This window comes from Trichosurus vulpecula, chromosome 2 (assembly GCF_011100635.1).
Source record: "Trichosurus vulpecula isolate mTriVul1 chromosome 2, mTriVul1.pri, whole genome shotgun sequence".
Lineage (NCBI taxonomy): Eukaryota > Metazoa > Chordata > Mammalia > Diprotodontia > Phalangeridae > Trichosurus > Trichosurus vulpecula.
This window is the reverse complement of record NC_050574.1, coordinates 407,855,260-407,873,619: the sequence shown is the minus strand read 5'-3', so window position 1 is coordinate 407,873,619 and position 18,360 is coordinate 407,855,260. Positions and strand designations below refer to the sequence as shown.

The 18,360-nt window shown below is 38.5% G+C and overlaps 1 protein-coding gene and 1 long non-coding RNA gene across 2 annotated transcripts in view; one reads left to right on the top strand and one right to left on the bottom strand.

Moving 5' to 3' along the window:
- The window catches only part of LOC118837740 (pseudouridine 5'-phosphatase), a 178,446-nt gene that overhangs the window by 97,651 nt on the left and 62,435 nt on the right, over positions 1–18,360 (top strand). The gene's annotated exons all lie outside the window — the stretch shown is intronic.
- Positions 6,785–18,360, bottom strand: part of LOC118837741 — a 47,483-nt gene continuing 35,907 nt past the window's right edge. The window contains exon 3 of the long non-coding RNA XR_005009577.1: positions 6,785–6,862. This is a non-coding gene — a long non-coding RNA (uncharacterized LOC118837741). The remainder of the gene's footprint in view (positions 6,863–18,360) is intronic.

Below are 18,360 nucleotides of genomic sequence, written 5' to 3'. Positions count from 1 at the left end.
GCAGGCTGCTTGCAGCACACCAAAGGATTTCCCATGGCCAGTGAAAAATGTAGAGGAAAACATCCTTTGTATGTAGAGGAAATCCTTTGGCTGGCCTCAGGTAGTGCAAGCCTGCCCTAAAGATTACCAGACCAGATCAAACCACCTCCAGCTTCCTCAGTAGCCTTGTAACTAGATGGTGAAGCTAGGGCCACAGCATAGCCAGGCTTACTACAATTCACTACAGCATGTTATATCAGTATTTAAAAGCTTTCTGACACAAATCATTGACTCCAAACTTTCTGATCACTTGCCTTCTTCAGCCTACCTCACTGTTATTCTTCCTGGTCTTATTTCCCAAAAGTTAATATATTTCAGCCCCTTGTTACTCTTCCCGTCCCTATGATACTAAACCTTTGACTGTGGAAGAACAAATCCCCTCCCCAAGCTCAGCTGCGTAGTCCATCATTCTCATCCTCATCAGCCTCGTTGCCTCACTCCAGATCTGCCTACCCCTTCCACTCTACCCTCTAAGTAAACAAACAATAAGTGATTTATAAAAACTTTATAAACCGTCAACCATTCTCAGAGTTAGTTCTAAGAAAAGACAAACAAAATTAGGTTGTGTCCATGTTTTAATTTCTGTCAAGCTGGTGACATGCATTGCATGGGAGTTACAGTCCAGAACTGGTTCAGTTTGGGGGCTGGAGGTACAGAGTTATATGCCCTTCGAAGAGTAGGTGTTCCTAAGGGGTACCAATCAACTCTGATTGGTCAACTCACTAGGAGGCGGGCTATATTAAAATGAATGTCTTGGGGTATGTGACTTAAGTCACTTAATCTTGGTCAGAGAGACATCAATTTTCATATCACCTGTCTTGACAATAGGGAGGAATCAACATTTTCTCCAACCTGTCTGGGCAACACAATGAGCAGGAATAAAGCATTAGGTTAGAACTTAATGTCCATTAGAAGAAGAAAGGGGGATGGGGAAGCTCTGAGTCTCCAAGATAATGATTACTAAGAAAAATCATATTTCACAAAACACATTATTGGTTGATAATCATTAAAGATCATTTGAACCCCAATAAGGGCCAAAGCCTGAACTAATCAACCAGACATTCTTTGCTTTGCTCTAAAAATGCCGTTTTCTGTGTCAGCTGCTGTAGCATGAGGCTGACCGGGAGCATTCTATCTGTTTGTAACCACAGAAGGACAGGATTCCTAGGACCAGACATTGCCTTGAATAATAGGACTTTTCTTAACTTGGTATCCTATGGACATATGCTATACAGGGGAAACAAATATCCTGGGATCATAATTTCAAGTGACACTTTGTCAATTGTTTTGTCTCATTGTATTTACAACTTATTCAACTAAGAAACTTCCTTTCTCATGCTATGGTTAAACACATATGGAGACCATAAATCTGAAGGACATAAACATCCAGAGTTGGGATTGTTTTAAAACATATAAAAAGACTTGTCATTCTTTTATCAGTCAGTTGGATTTTATCTGGCTCCGAGTATTCATGTATCTGCTAGCTTAAAGGGAATAAATAATATGAATTTATATATCACATAGCCTGTTTGCCTCTTTTAGCCAAACTTTCAGGTCGACATGGTCTATATTTGGCAGGATCACTGTTATTCTCAGACTTTAATAATAATAAATAGTTATGTAATGCATTCTGTTAAGAAATGTGGAATCAGACTTGTGTCTGAGATGAAGTTGATAAAATGGCTGGGTTGTAGTCATTTCTGCAACACCGTGAGCCAATAATTACGGATCTTATCCGGCCCAGCTCCTTCCCAGTTTAGCAGAAGAGCACAATAGCTGCCCTCAATGACTCCAAGTCATTTGACCTGAGAAAACTCCACCTCACTTAAAGAACAAGCATATGTGATTGCTAGGTCACCATCTATGATCTTTTAAAAATCATGCAAAACAAGAGGACTATAGATGGTCAGATAACCTGATTTTCAAAGGGCAGAATCAGGGGAAATTTTTCAAACTATAGACTAGTAATGATGAACTTAGTTCCTAGAAAATCTAGAACGTATTATTAAAGGGATAGTTTATGAGAAATGAAAGGGGCAGCCATTATGAAGCCAGCATGTATGTAATTATTAACAATATGTTGTGCCAGACTAACCTCATTTCTTCTTTTGATATGGTTACTTAGGTTGATAGATGAGATGAATAACATAGACATAGGATCTGGATTTTTAGCAAGGTATTTGACCAACTCTGTCATAATGGCCTTGTGGATATGATAAAGAGGTGTGTGTTGGATGATATGTACAGCTTTCAAACTCTAGGTTTTATCTGTTTTGTGCTTCTATAAGACAGGGAATAAGCAGGCATAATAAACATAAATGAAAACCAGTCACCCAATATTGTAGCCTCCAGGAAGAAACCCCTGGTCATTTTTGTATGCAAGTTTATGTTTCAGTAGGGATTTCTTAATACAATGGGAGTTTCAACCAGTCATCCATTAAACTCCCTTTTAACATTCAGATTCTTGTCCTGTGATCTAATAGTCTTTTATAGTTAAGTAAACAGAAAGAGGAAAAAAAGATAAATTGTTGAAAGCTGGACAACCAAACATATTGTGGTATGGTATCTTCTCAGTCAAAACCATTTGAGAGTTAGCATACAGTTTTTTAAAAAAAAGAGAGAATTTATGACAGTGCCTGAGTCACAACTAGGAACCATGTAAGCTTTAAATGGCGGAATAGCAGGTAACACAGACAACTGAAAGCTATAAACAAAAGATGACAGTTATTTTCATCATTTTTTTCCCGGAGATTTTATAAAGCACATTCACTTTTGATATTTCACAAATGCAACCTTCATTTCTTAAAAAGCTGCTGATGCATTCTAAAAGTTGCTAGTTTCTTACCTCCATTGAAAGTCATTGAAAGGTGAATTAAAAGGGAATCAGTGGGACGTGGGAAATCAGTGGGACTGGAGAACAATGGCTTCATTCCCAATTATTATTACTTATATAATCAGCACATCTTATTTAATTTTATCTAAAAGCGTGAATTTATTTATATATTTGGTAGTATATTCTGGGAAGCAAATGAATAGAATGTTGGTTATCATGTTATTTTGGAAATGGCATATTGTTATGCTAGGCTGTTAATACACTGTAATAAAAGTGCTTGACAAAAACCTTGTTAAATGAATGAATAAATATTATCCCTTGTAAATTATCTGGATAACATGAAAACCTATCCAAAGTCCCAAGGCACAAAAATTTTACATTATATTTATTACCAGTAAGCTTCTATTTTGAACAATAAAAACATTACCCTACTTTGCAATTTATGAAAAGGATCCAGGAAACAACTAGTTGCTATTGCAAAAAAAAAAATTTAAAGCCACATAACTGGCTTTAATTTGTAGTAGTAGGAATATAGGTAGGTCAGTCTGGAAGCTGACAGGTCAGCAGGTATCTGAAGTAGTTTTTTTCAGGTGGAGAGCATGGTACATATGAGATTTGAATTCTATTTAGTGATGAAGTCTGTGCACAGAAATACATTGCAAACTTTACTTCCTAAGCTTAGACATCTGTTTTCTTAATCTGCACCAGTGGATACAGTGGCCTTTAAGGGAGACTGTGTGTAAATGGCTCAAGATAACTTATTCCCATTACTGGAAAACAATTCGAAGTGAATGCCATTTGTGTGTACTAATACCTAACAGATGTTGCTTAGTAATGGATGTATTGTTCTTAGTAATTCATGTAAACTTATAGTAAAGACTTTAAGCACTTGTGTTTTGTGTTTTATATATACATTAATATAATTTCATTACAATTAAGGAGAGAGAGAGATTTAGTTTAAGGAATCAGAGATCTATAGTAAACCATTAATAGAGATTTCTACACAAAATAGAAGCATTTAGAATGGAAAAAGAGTTCTGTAAGCACTCTTACTTTTAAAGTTTTGTTTGTTTTCAAGCTTTTTCTTTCTTTAGTATCCATTTGATAGATACTTTTCTTTGTGATTCTAAACCAATCATATAACCTCTCAGTGCTATGGGTAACTCTCTTAAAACTATAAACTTATATTAGTAGTGGGAGTTTCCTCACCTGGGAGTTTTCTAACTCAGTAAAATTATAGGTCAAGTCTTTATCCCTATCCCTACCAAATAAAAAAACTAAATAAATAGAAAAAAACAACAAAGTGCCATCATACCTCTGTGTCATAAGATATTATGCCATATGCTCATAATAGACTATGGATCTTGTCATCCTTAGAAATCCTGTCCCTCCACTCCCTCCCCTAACATTTTTGCTCTTGCTATGGAAACACTACTATGCAAATAAGTACCAGCACCATTCCTTCAGACAAGGACATGTTAATTTACTGTCCTTTGACTCCTTAGGGTCTGATGAAAGGTAGTATGACACTGTGAAAGAGTTATGACTTTAGAATCAGACCTAAGTTCAAATCCTGCCCTCTGATGCTTATTACTTATGTAGCCCTGGGCAAGTCACTTAACTTCTCTGGGCCTCAATTTCCTCATTTGTAAAAAGAGGAGGTTGGACTAGATAATCTCTGAGGTTGCTTCTGTAAAAGAATGATTAAACTTTTGTTTCCACAGAAATCATGTGATACATGATTTTCAAAACCTAAGGAGTCATACATGTCAGAGAAAGTCTCTCACTTAGTGGTTACTTGTGGCTAATGCAGAAAATAAACTGATTGTAGAAAATATAGTTGGGGATGTTGCTTACTTATCAGCACACTTGAGAGTAGACTAATTCCTTTCTTTGTTCTCTGAGTAAACATAGAGAATGCCCCTTCCAGTGACTCCATTAAGGATGAGGCACCTTAACCCTAGATGGGACTTTTCTTATGTTAATGGTAAAGGAAACACAGATTTCCTGGGTTGTATTTTCAGCTGGCACTTTGTCAACTCACTTATCAATTGGTTAAACATATATGGAGATCATAAATCTGAGTCATGCAGACATCCTGAGTTGGGATGGTTCTAAAAAGTATTTAGGGCTTGTCACTCTTTCACCAAATAAAGTATAAAGAAAACAAGGATGAAAGAGCATTAACATGTGGGGAATGGGAAATGTAAACAGGGCAGAGACTCATGGGGGGGGGGGCGGTTAGGCATTTAGGATAGGCTGTAAGCTTTGCAGTACCCAACCAGTGGAGAACCAGGGGAGGGATTTGCATTAGGGACAGGAAAATAAAAGATTGTGGTTTTACACTGCAAGTTGTGCCTACTTATTAGTCACTCTTTCTAAGAATGTTAAATAAAAGTTCTTTCCTGAATTCACCAATGGCCATGTGGAGTTCTTGGTAAGGTACATGTTTCTTACACTTCTAACTCCCAGTCTGTGATCCAGTTCCACACACAATCCCTGTGACTGCCAAGAATAAAACTCCCTTTCCTTACCACCACTCCTCTGTAATTCCCTACTAGAACTCACTAAAGGTTCAGGACTTCCTTATTTTTGTATCCTCAGTCCCTGGTACAGTTCCTGACACAAAGTGGAATCGCAGAATTATAGTTCTAGAGCTGGAAGGAAGCTTAGGGGCAGTCTGGCTCAATCCCCTTACTTTATAAGGACATGCCCAAGGTCATATACGTGATAAGTGTCAGAAGAAGAATTTGAACCTAGGTCCTGTGGTTCCAGAGCTAATGTTCTTTCCGCTGCCCTGCATGCTTCACTTAAGAGATATATGCTGACTGATTGATTAATCAATCAATTGATAGATTGATAGATAAGGGAGTTTCTACAGAGCAGAGAATTCTTCTCACTGCACCTCTGTGTATTTCTATTGAATTAAAGCAAACAGAATAAAGCCTTTAAAAATTCTAATCAGTTCGTAAAAGTTACAGTTAAGGTGTTCCTCCTTACTTTTAACATACAGAATTAGGGCTGTAACAACAATGCTGCTAGCAGCTGCTGTGGCTGTGTAAGACCAATAACACCAGCACACAGAAGGGCTGCCAACACAAGTTCTTTGATCTGCTTTTCTATGGAAAGCAGCTTTAGGGGTTAAGAATCTCAGGTTAATTAAACATAGATATACATATATATATATATATATAAAATAAAATTCATTTAGTTCAGAGGGAAAAGATCAGGCCCCTGAACTACTTCAGGGCAAATAGAAACAGAAATTGCAAGCATACATTATAAACAGAGCGAATAACACAAACTGGTCTATCCATAGCAATACATAGTTACCAGAGAAGCACTAACATCTGTCTGAGTTATCTGGCTTATCAAAGCCAGGAGGGCTATTTCAACTGTTTGTCCAGAGTTTCATTACTCTTTGAATGAGTATACCACCCAAAAGTGAACCACTAACCTTCCAACACACATACTCTGCTCAGGGGCCTGAGGGCTCAAGGTTTGCCATCCAAGGTGTGGGAAACCAGAGTGGGGGAAAGTTGTTCAATCACTCCTAGTACCACATCATATACAAATCAATGACTCTCAACTGCCCCAGTGCTGAGAAGCATTCCAAGACAAAAGATCCCACTTAACCTGCCCCATTCAAACAAAGGCCAGACTCATCAAAGGCACTTGACGGTTTTAGCATTCCAAAGAGAAAAACAGCAAAAAGTCCTTCCCTGATTACCATTACAAGAGCCTAAAGCAGAAGTTGGCAGTTTTTTTTCTTATTGTAGCAATGTCATTTATTCCATCTCAGAAAGAAACATAAGCAAATTATTATAGGACTGGAATTCATTGGCTTCTCATGTATATGTACGATTAAATTTTCCTTAGATGAGGAAACCAGGATCTTGGGAGATGAAGGTCACACAGGTAGCAGTAGCAGATCTGGGATTCAAAATTGGGATTAAAAAATTCTTCTGTCTTCTGTCATAAAAGGCATATCTGGTTAAAGGGATAGAATGTTTTCAGTTCACTCTGTTCAAATAAAATTGAATATTTTAGATGAGTTTTGATAATATTTAAATACTTCGGGTTAACATGGTACATAAAAGTTTAAAGAATGGCCATTTTTATCTTCTTTTTTAAAATGCAAGTTCCATACCTTTTCTTTATTTTTACATGAGGTCATTGAATTTAAATAAATAACAGTGTTTGAATATAATTGGTTTTCTTTGTAATCTTGGGTGTTTTCTTTTTTTTTCTTTTTTTTTGGGGGGGGGAGGGCAGAAGGCAGGGCAGTTGGGGTTAAGTGACTTGCCCAAGGTCACACGGCTAGTAAGTGTGTCAAGTGTCCGAGGTTGGATTTGAACTCAGGTCCTTCTGACTCCAGGGCCAGTGCACTACTCACTGTGCCACCTAACTGCCCCTGGGTGTTTTATTTTATGAATTAAAAAACATTATTATGAATAGGCTTTACCAGACCGCCAGATGGTATCCACGACAGTTAAAGATTAAGAATCACCAACTTAAAGTGATACCAAAAATCACTGAAGGTAGGATCACACACATACACACGCGCACACACACACATACACACACACACACACACACACATTTTGTGGCTCTATGTGTGCATATGTAAGCACAACTGTTATAAAATATCTAATTGATATTGCCTTGATTTAAAGTCAGTATGGATTTGTAAAAGAAATAAATGAACCTGAATACCCTGAATTTGGGGGAGAATATCTCTTCCCAAAAAATAACCTTAAGGGTAAAAGCATTGAGGCTACAGAATTTTTAAATAGAGAGACCTTCAGTCTGTATTTTATTCAACAACAGGATAGGGTCATTGATTCTATCTTGAAGGAGGCTGCCATTATCTTAGAAACTTACTGACCCACCAGGATATTCTGATGGGATTAACTACCAAGAAGATATTCCCAAGTGGAACAAACTTGATCTTTGGCAACTCCTGAGATAACAAAAGTTTAATAACCCTAAAGTTAGTACATTTTCCTCAAAATCACATAATAGCCTATTCCTATCACTCCATCTCTTAAGTGAGGAAAGCAACAGAGCTTAGCCACCCGATGGATTGAAGTGAACTTTTTCTTTTGCTTTGTAATAACACCTCAGAGCTATGTAACATCTTACACATGAGCACTGTTTACCTGGCAACAAGCCACCAGCTAGTAATTGCTAAAACTTTTTCCTATTTTCTAGCCTTGGCCTCTAATTTATTAACCTCCAGTCAAACAGACAAAGGTGGTAGGATTACTCCCTGGGAGGGTCTTGAGATCCTCTGAGTTAAGAAATTTCCTAACAGATTCACTCTTTTGATACTAGAGATTTATCAGGGTTAATTAAAAGTGTGCAGTGGCTACAACTTAAGAGACAAGTCTCCAGAGCTAATGTAGTTACATCTTTTTCTTTAGATGCAAAATTGGGGCTCTATTAGAACACAATGTCTTAGTCATACATAGTCTGAAGCACAATCGCTTTCAAACATGTTATTTTATCTTTTTTTTTGAAGGGGGGAAGGCAGGGCAATTGGGGTTAAGCGACTTGCCCAAGGTCATACAGCTAGTCAGTGTGTCAGGTGTTTGAGGCTGGATTTGAACTCATGTCCTCCTTACTCCAGGGCCAGTGCTGTCCTCACTGCACCACCTAGCTACTCTGGTTTAGCATTTTTCTGAGTACCATTGCAGGTATAGAACAGTAACAGCTCACATTTGTTTAGCATTCTATAATTTTCATTGTATACTTTAGGAATACATTATTATGGTCCTTGTCTTCAAGGTTATTTTAATTTAGTTGGAAAGTCAGTATCAGTAAGTGAAATCATCAAAGATCTATTAAATGTCAGATAAAATAGGTAATATTGATTTTCAAAGATGAAAGAGTTCATAGAGGGGGGAGAGTCATATCAAGTGGAGTGGCTAAGTAGTACTTTGAGCTGGACTTAAAGAAAAGATGTGTTGTCAAGTCAACAAGCATTTATTAAGCACTTAATTTGTGCCAAGCACAGTGTTAAGTTCTGGGAATACAAATAAAAGCATAAAGACTATCCCTGCTCTCAAGGAGTTTATATTTTAATGGGGAAAACCACAAGCTGAAAGGGGACAAGGGGAGGGAAGATGGTAAGATCTAGAGTGCATCCTGGAGAGGAATAAGAAATGACTGGCCTGGGTACCTTCTTTAAAAGGAGGCTCTGAGAGAATGCATCATTCAGAGGAAAAGACTTCAGGGGTAGAGAGTATTTTCACCATATGAATTCCAAGGTTGGAATGAGTTTCCAAGACAGAGAAATTAGTGGATCATTGTAGAGGAAGTCAAGACTGTAGCCTACAGAGGATTTATCTAGATAGATGGGAAAAAGGTAGACCTGTCAGGGTGAAAAGGAAAAACAAGAGCAAAAATACAAAGTAGAAAAAGACCATAGCATGGGGGTGGCTGGGGGTGGGGGGCAGCACAGTAAGGAGACTGGCCTGACTAAATTAGAGATTATATCCAAATGTCTATTGGACATTTCAAACTGAGTGTCCTGGAGATATTTCAAATTCACCATGTCCAAAACAGAATTCATTATCTGCCCCTACCTCTCAAGAGACACCTCTTCGAACTTTACCTGTTTCTGTTGAAGGTACCATCATTGTTCCTATCTCCCAGGTCCAAATGCTTCGCAAGTGGGAGGGTGGGGTGGAGTTAATTTTGACATTTTTCTCTCCACACCATTTCTCAGATCTAATTCCTTCTCTCTACTCACACAACCACCACCTTAGTCCAGGCCCTTATCAACTTTCACTAAGATTATTTCAGCAGCCTCCTAATTGATCCCTGGGTAGCCTTCCCCTCCCCTTAATGCTTTTGTTGGTGAACATTATTGAGCTGAGTACATTAAGCCACAAGATATTAGATACCCTTCTCAGTGCTATCCATAACTGTTCAAAAGTGGTCATCTAATCATCCATGCTGAAAAAAAATAAATGAAAAACATCTATTTTCTAGATTGTGATACTCAGTTTGCAGAATTTGACACTGTTGGCCATCCCCTTTCTACTTTTTTGACAAAGTACTTAAACTGGTATATCATGAAAATTCAATAGGTGTAATTTACCTAAACTTTGGCAAAACCTTTCAAAGAATTACTCGTGCTATTCTTGTTGACAAGATGAAGATGTAGACTAGAAGCTGGGAAGGTAGATTTTGAACTGGATGGGTAACTGAAGTCTAAATAGAAGTAGTAAGTATTCCATCAAAGAGGCAATATAATATAGTAGATTGAGTAGTGGACATATAATCAGTAGGACCTGGGTTCCTCTTTATATTTCACTTCTCTAAGGCAATTCATCTATAAGATGAAGATGATAATATCTGTATTATCTACCTCATAGGACTATAGTGAAGATCCAGTGAGATGATGTATTTAAAGTTACTGGTTGGAGTAGAGTATATGCACACCCAGCCCATCCATGCTCTATTTATGCCTGGTGCAAAGCACCTAACAGATTTTGGTTTGACTTTCTAAATCTCATTAAAAAAATATGGAGAGGCCCCTTTTTATTAGTGGCTGGTATAAAGATATTCATGTCATGTTTCTCAAAGTTGCTTTACAACTATAAATCTAGAAGAGATATCTAACAGTTTGGATGGCAAAGTCAGGATAAAAAAAAATCTTGACAGGCAAAAGTGTTCCACAAAATGTGGTGAAGTAAAATTTGATAGGAGTAAATGTAAAGTTTTATACTTGGGCTTAAAATACCAATTTCATAAATAGGAGATAAGAGAGATTATATGATAACAGTTCCATCTGAAAGAGATCTGGGGGTTTTACTCTACTATAACCTCAGTATGGTCCACAGTATGAGATAGCATCCATAACAGTCTGGGGCTTCATTAAGAGAGGCAGTGTCCAGTCTTGCTATACTCTATACCAGGAGTAGGGAACCTAGAGGCCACGTGTAATCCTGTAGGTCTTCAGGTATGGCCTTTTGACTGAATCCAGACTTCACGGAACAAATACCCCTTAATAAAAGGATTATAGATGTATACAAAACAGGCTATATGTTGGATACGTAGGAAATATTAACAGAGATAAGATACTAGAATTAAGAGGGGTTGGGGAAAGTTTTCAATAAAAGGTGGAATTTTTGTTGGAACTTTAAGGAAGCCAGGAAAGTCAATAGTCAACGTATTCCAGGCTTTGGGGACAGACAGAGAAAATTCCTTTAGCCAAGAGATGTCTTATTCATGGAATAGCCAGGAGGCCAGTGTCACTGGATTGAAGAGTACAGGGTGCAGAGTAAGGTACAAGAGGAATGGAAAGGTGGGAGAGGCCTAAGTTTAAAGGGATTTTAATGCTAAAGAGAGCGTTTTGTATTTGATCCTGGAGGCAATAGGGAGCACAGAGGGTGACATGATAGTACCTTCACATTGGGAAAATCACTTTGGTTGCTGAATAGAGGATGGATTACAGTGAGGAGAGGCTTGAGGGAGGCAGACCTACCAATACACTATCCAGGCAGGCATGAGGTGGTGAGGGCCTGCACCAGGGACTGCACCAGGCAATGTCAGAGGAGCGAAGGGGGGACATACTCGAGAGATATTGTAAAGGTGAAATCAGCCATCTTTGACAACAGCTTAAATACAGGGAACAAGATGATAGCAAGTAGTGAGTCTTGGGTTGTAAGCCTGAGGAACTAGGAGGGTGGTTTTGCCCTGTACAATAATAGGGAAGTTAGGAGAGGGAGAAAGTTTAGGAAGAGATAATGAGTTCCATTTTGGACATAATGAGTTTAAGATGTCCTTTTGGACATTCGTTTTGAGATTTCTGAAAGATAGTTGGATATATGAGATTGCAAGTCAGCAGAGCATTTGGTGTAAGATAGGTATATTTGAGAATCATCATCATAGACATAGTAATTAAATCCATGGGAGGTAAAGAGATCACTAAGTGAAGTAGTATAGAGGGAGAAGAGAAAAGGACCCAGGACAGAATCCTAATATACCCCTATGGTTAGAGGGTGTCATCAGCAAAGGAAGCAAATTCAACCCTTGACTTAGTTTAGCCCACTAAACAGATACTTAGAAGAATTTACTTAAGTAAAGGTTTTATACTAAACTATATGAGAGTGATAAAGAAGTGCAAAAGTCCCATCTCTCATGTAATTGAGGTTGTTGAGGCATTCCTATTTTTAAAAAATGTAACATTGCAAACTAGTATGCATGTGCTATATTGTAATACAAGGAAAATTAGGAACCCCTGAGTAACCCCTAGCTACTGACAAGCCCCCCCAGAAAGAATGGATTCAGATATCTTTGGTATTTAGCAAACCCCCTGGGACTCCATGGCTCCTTCCTGAAATGTCAATAGATAGGACCATCCCACTGAGAGATAACCTGGCAGATCCTGTCTAGCAGATATCCCTGAGACTCCTTGGTTCCTTCCTGGAATGTCAATAGATAGGACCATCCCACTAAGAGATAACTTGATAGACCCTTCCTGGGAGATATCCCTGGGACTCTGTGACTCCACCAAGGAATGTAAATGAGATTATCCCACTAGTACGATAACCTGACTGAATCTTTTGATCAGCCAGGACCTTTGTTCCTCTTCCCCCCTACTCTGTACCCCCATATCCTATATAAGCCAAGCCATCACCCCAACACATTTGCCATTGATTTGTGGTGCCGTACCCCGATGGCCGCCGGCTAATAAATTCTCCACTTAAAACTTATACTCTGTGGTGTGTCTCGCTCGCTTCTGGTACAACATTTTGGAGGCCCCAGCGAGATGTGGCGGTATTTCGTGTTACCGCCCTGGAGACACACACAGAATTCCGGACCTCAACAGGGAGTCTCTGCCCCCGATCCACCTTCTCTCACTTCAGAGGGCCGGCTCCTGGGGATTTCTTTTCCTAGGACTCTGATGTGGAGTGATGGTCTCGGAGAATGGACTCTTTGCTGACCTGTCCCTTTTCGGCCTACGGAGAATTCTGGTTTTGTAGACCTCTAGAGGTAAGGTTTTTCTGGTTTGGTTTCTGGTTTGGGGCTAGCCATTTGGATCTCTGATACCATGCTAAACCCTGACGAGGCTGTGGTACAGAGCTAGGAAGCTGGGACGCCACCCTTCCTATTGGGGTGTGGGAAGATTGGGGTGTTTTCCTTGAAGAGGGAACCTGGTTTATTTTCTTCCCTCTGAGGGGACCTGCTTAGCCTCAGTTAACCCATGCTACCGGGTCTGTTTGGGTATGGGAAGATTGGGGTGTTTTCCTTGAAGAGGGAACCTGGTTTATTTTCTTCCCTCTGAGGGGACCTGCTTAGCCTCAGTTAACCCATGCTACCGGGTCTGTTTGGGTATGGGAAGATTGGGGGTGTTTTCCTTGAAGAGGAAACCTGGTTTATCTTCTTTCCTCTGAGGGGACCTGTTTAGCCTCCAATTAGCCCATGCTGTTGGTCTCTGTTTTGTGTTGGAGGTGTGAGAGAGATTGGGGGTCGTATCTTTGAGGAGGAAATCTTTCCTCTGAGGGGGCCTGCTTAGCCTTCAGTTCGATCCACACCGTGAACTTTGTTGTGTTTTGAGTTCGTCTCTGTTAGCGTGTCTGTGTCAATTGTGAAATGTCTATGTTTTGTTAAAAAAAAATCTGAAACTTAGGCAGCCAGAGATATCAGGCTGCCACTAGGGAAACAGACTCCCTTCCTTGTGGCTCCCGTTTGGCCAGCGTGGAACTACGGGAATGGGTTAAAATTTGGCAAATTCTGGGTTTTAAATTGTTAAAAAGTTTGGAAATTGGTTAGTTGAATTTAGGAAGAAAGAACTCCTGAAATTGTAAATCCATTCCAGGAGCTCACTCTTGCTGGAAACATCTCCTCCCAATGAATGCCTTCTGGCTAAAACCTCAGTTATAGTCTTCAGCAGGACTCTCGCATTTGTCTTAGTCCCGGATTCCCTTAGATTCAAGTACAAAAGAGGTTTTTGGGAGTGAGCAAGGGGTGAAGTTTACCTGAATTACAATCATTGAGATCTTTTCACTAGGGCTGCAGTAAAAGTTAGAGCAGTTAAATCAAACTCCTCTTCTCCCGGATCAGATTAGTAGAGAATGCAGGAGAACTGTAGGGAAAAACTTAAATCGCCCTCCCCACCGGGCAATGAGGAGAGGGATAGAAAGTCACAGACTGACAGTCAGTCCTGTGCCCCTGAGTACCTTTGTAGCCCGTCCTTGTGGTAAAGTTTAAAAGGTAAATTTATGAAAGAGAGAGATAGAAAACCTGTATAAGGAATTTAGGAGGGTTGTAGAATAGCAGCTTGTGATTACCTGTCTAGTCAGGAGTCCATGTGCTCCTCTTGGCTGCCATGTGCTGCTCCTGGCCTCACCCTTCCCCCACCCTCCACATTGAAAGGTTATCAGAGCTGAAGCTAAAGGAAACTTGTAAAGAAACAGGGCTGGTTAGTTAGTGCTTGGAAGGGTAGGCTCCTTGCCCTCAAGGGGCTGCCAGGCCCTACCTAGGGAGGAGCCCCTTTAGAAAACTAAAAGGGATTTTTTTCCTGCTCTTATCTTCCTTGGGAGTCCGAAAAAAATCCTTTTAGGCATTTTTGTATAAGATGAAGCTTGGAACAAAATTAAGTTTCTCTTTCTTTCATAAATTCATTCATGGCCAGGCAAAAGTTCCTATACCTGGACCAGAGGTAGTGGTGCTGAAGAATATACAGCTAAATAAAGTGTATTTGGGATGTTAATGTATTAGTATATGTGATACATGTATTATATATTAATACATTAATATATAATACCAAAAGTAATAAGCTGAATAATTTTTATATGTGTATCTGGAAATGCAATAGACGTCATCTGAAAATTATTGTTTCTGTATTTCTAAACTTGCATTGTGTTCCCAAAATTCTCTTAGATTGTGAAATTTGAGAAGACCATTGTGTGGTAAGAAATGATATTATAGCAATTTTAAGCTGATTTTGATATATGTGAATTGGGTTTTTAAAGGGATGTGATAAAATTTGGAACTGTTATATGTGGTTATAACAAGTAAATAATTAATAATACTGATATTTAACCATGAGAACAGACTTTTTGCGTGAAAAAGTTTTCTATTATGAGAATATATCTGGTGATTTAAAGTTATAGTTTCAAATAATGATATGAAAGATTCTCCGTGCAAGGAGATTTAGAAATGTGATCACCTAAATTGATAAAAGGGTTGTTTCAAGTTTTAAAATGCATAATTATGTTTAGGGCTCTGGTACATTTCTAAATTGTGTAATGTGACAAACAGATGTATCAGCAATATTAAAAAATGTGGTAATCTTTTACAATGCAGAGAGTATTGGGCCTTAGAAATTAAAATGTTACCACTAGTGGTTATGAATCAGATTTGATTTGCTTATCCAACTCAGTTATGATCACTAGATTGGTAATTAATTGGAATCTGTTTCAAGTTTTAGATACATGATAATTGCTTGCGGTGTACTTATTTCTAAGTTTGTTATTATATACAAATTGGTTAACATCGCATTACCTGTACTGTTAGAGAATAATTCTCTTATAATCTGGATGTTGTTAGATTGAGAATCGTAGTTAGTTAAGATGAGGTTGTTAACTGGAACAAGAACTTTTGAAACCATCTAGTCATGAATTCTTATCAATCTTGTGTGGTTTTCTGTGTGGAGGAATTCTTATGAAAAAAAAAAAGCTTTTTCAAGTCCTGGTAAACCTTATTATTGTGATAAGGCTAATTAATTGAGTATGTAATTTATAGATATTAAGTGTCCTCCCATTATAACACTTTTTGATTAAGGAACTTTGCAATGTCTAGGAATTCTGTGCAATATTTGAGAATGAGGACATTTGGCACCAACTTAGTTAATGAATCCCAGCATTTAAGGGTTAATTTGCTTTAAGGAAAAAGGAGATGTCTATCATTTTAAAACCTTCTAAATAATTGTGTTCAGGAAAGTTTAGCGAGCATGCCTTTTAACATCTGGATAAAAAAAAAAAATCCTTATTAGAATTATTAGAATTGATGCTTATCTATAGAAGGGCCCATTCAATGTCTTATTCAAGTTTTTTTTTTTTTTTTGAGTAAGGAGGTTCCAAACGACAGTCTGAATTCCTTACTCCTCCCCGCCCTTAGTTTAGATAAGAAGAAAAGAATTTCACCTTAGCCCACCTGTCAGAAGGGAAGGAAAGGAGAGGGGCAGCAATAAGAGGACAGTAGGGGTCAAGAAGCCTTCAACCTGGCTTCTTAAAAAAACTGATAAGATTAGACTAAGACTTGAGATGGGTTTGGCCTAGTAGTTAATTAGTGAAGTCTGCCATCTGATGGAGAAGAACCCACCCTCAGGGGGGAGGTGAGATGGCAGATCTTTTTAATAAGTGTTCCTTCTTTTAGAATGAGTTATCACGAAAAACAAATCCCCTTTTTTTGTGTCTTTGTGTGTTTAAGAAGCTGGAATGGGATTCCAGTATACACAGTTATGACAATGAAAGTACTAACTTATGAGTTGTTTTGTCTTATGGTTGAAATGTAAAGAAGACTTAGTACTAGGTTTGAAAGATTTGGAAAGGTGAATTAAGGTTGAGGGAAAATAGGAAAGGCAGATAAGAAAGTTTGGGGACAAATGGGAGTTAGCTAAGCCTCTCTTGTCCCGAGAATGATAGTTTCAGATGGTCAAAGAAAGTTGGAGATGAGTGTGAGGAAGTATTTAGAAGATGGAAAAGTTATGTAGCTTGATTTGATAATTATTAGCTCAATAAAATTTGGGCAGTCTTATCTGAAGGATATTTATTTGCTATTTAAGATTTTATGGGACTACAATTTAATATTATCTTAAGCTCTGATTACAGGACTAGGTCACATGAAGCCGGTAATGGCACACCAGGTGTTACAAGCTGAGAATTTTTTAGGTGGGTCTGCCTGGGAGCAGTCGTGAAGACGACCTTGGACACAGCCTAGGTAGGATCTTCCTGACTTTATTTCCCAACTCTGCTATTTCCTTTCTGAAAAGGAAAGTCCCCACCTGGTTACACCTAAGCCCTGCTTTCAGCACCTGGTGATTGTAAGATTGGCTATCAGATATGACTGGTGCCTGCAATCAAACAGAGCTAAGGAAGTTCTTTCCTTCTATTACATAGTCCCTCGTTTCTTTCATAGCAAATTTAAATTATTAAGAAGTTTTGTAAGCACTATGCTAAATCTGTTAGGTAATAGATAGATGAATATTGAAATATCTCTGAGTTATTATAATAGGATACAGGTATGATACAGCTTACAATTTTAACTTAGGTTCATGACCAAATAAAACATTGAAATAATATAGGGATAACATCCTCCAAAAGGGGAAAATGATTAGGCAAAGCAAATAAGGCAAAGATGTAATGTGATAGATGTCTAATAAAAGGAAGGGATAGCGAATTTTGAAAAAAGGCAATTGATTGATTCCCCTAAGAATTATGTACAGATGTGTATGAATGGCTCTAAAAATTTATCAATTCTGGAAATTCGAGCTGTTAGGTGTGTTTTGGTAATAAGATCTTAAATTTGGATGCTAATGCAAGAAAATTGTATAAGATAGTGGTACAGGTGAAAATATATCCCCTTTGTAAGGTATTTGTAAGTTACAGTAAGTTAAAATTGCCTAGAATTTCTAGATCTGAACCAGAGAAGCAGAACTCTCTTTTACTATCAAGGGACCAGATAACTACAATCAGGCATCTGGGATTTTAAAATACTGCTTTAAATGAACATTGTGAGGGGTGGACATCTGGGCCTATAGAAGACCTCGCCCTGCGGTTCCAAGAGCCTGAGAGGGACAGCACCAGACGCGGACGGCTTTCTCACGGGATCCGGAACCAGAACCTGAGCAAAGATCTGCTTTTTTCCCTTCTGCGTCTTTGTGTTCCCAAGACTGTTTTTTCCTGAACTTTTATTATGTTCCCTCTGCTTACTTACAATTAGTTTACAATTTCTGCCCATCCCTGGGGATGTCCAAATACAGAAAAGGGAAAACCTGACTCCACCTAGATAGGGATTTTAAAACTTCACCCTGTGGAAAATAGAGTTTTTTTTTCCATACCTTTAATTGGTCTTTAGGCGAAACTTTCAGTTTGCCTTTGACCAAAAAAGGGGGAAATGTGGGATGTTTTGGGAAATGTGGGATGTTTTATACCATTTTTAAAAAATTTCTGGAGTGCAGTACCTGGGGAGGCTCCTTGGACTCTCCTTGAGTCTTCCAATTAGGTCTGGCCTTCCCCTGGGGCCAACGACCTAGCATTCCTTTTATTGTCACCCCTGCTTAGCGTTTTGGTTGGCCTCCTAATTTTATTGCTATGCCCCATCAGGTCGTTCCTTTTTCAAGGATTTGAAATTCCCATGAAGAAAAAAGTGGGGAATGTAATACAAGGAAAATTAGGAACCCCTGAGTAACCCCTAGCTACTGACAAGCCCCCCCAGAAAGAATGGATTCAGATATCTTTGGTATTTAG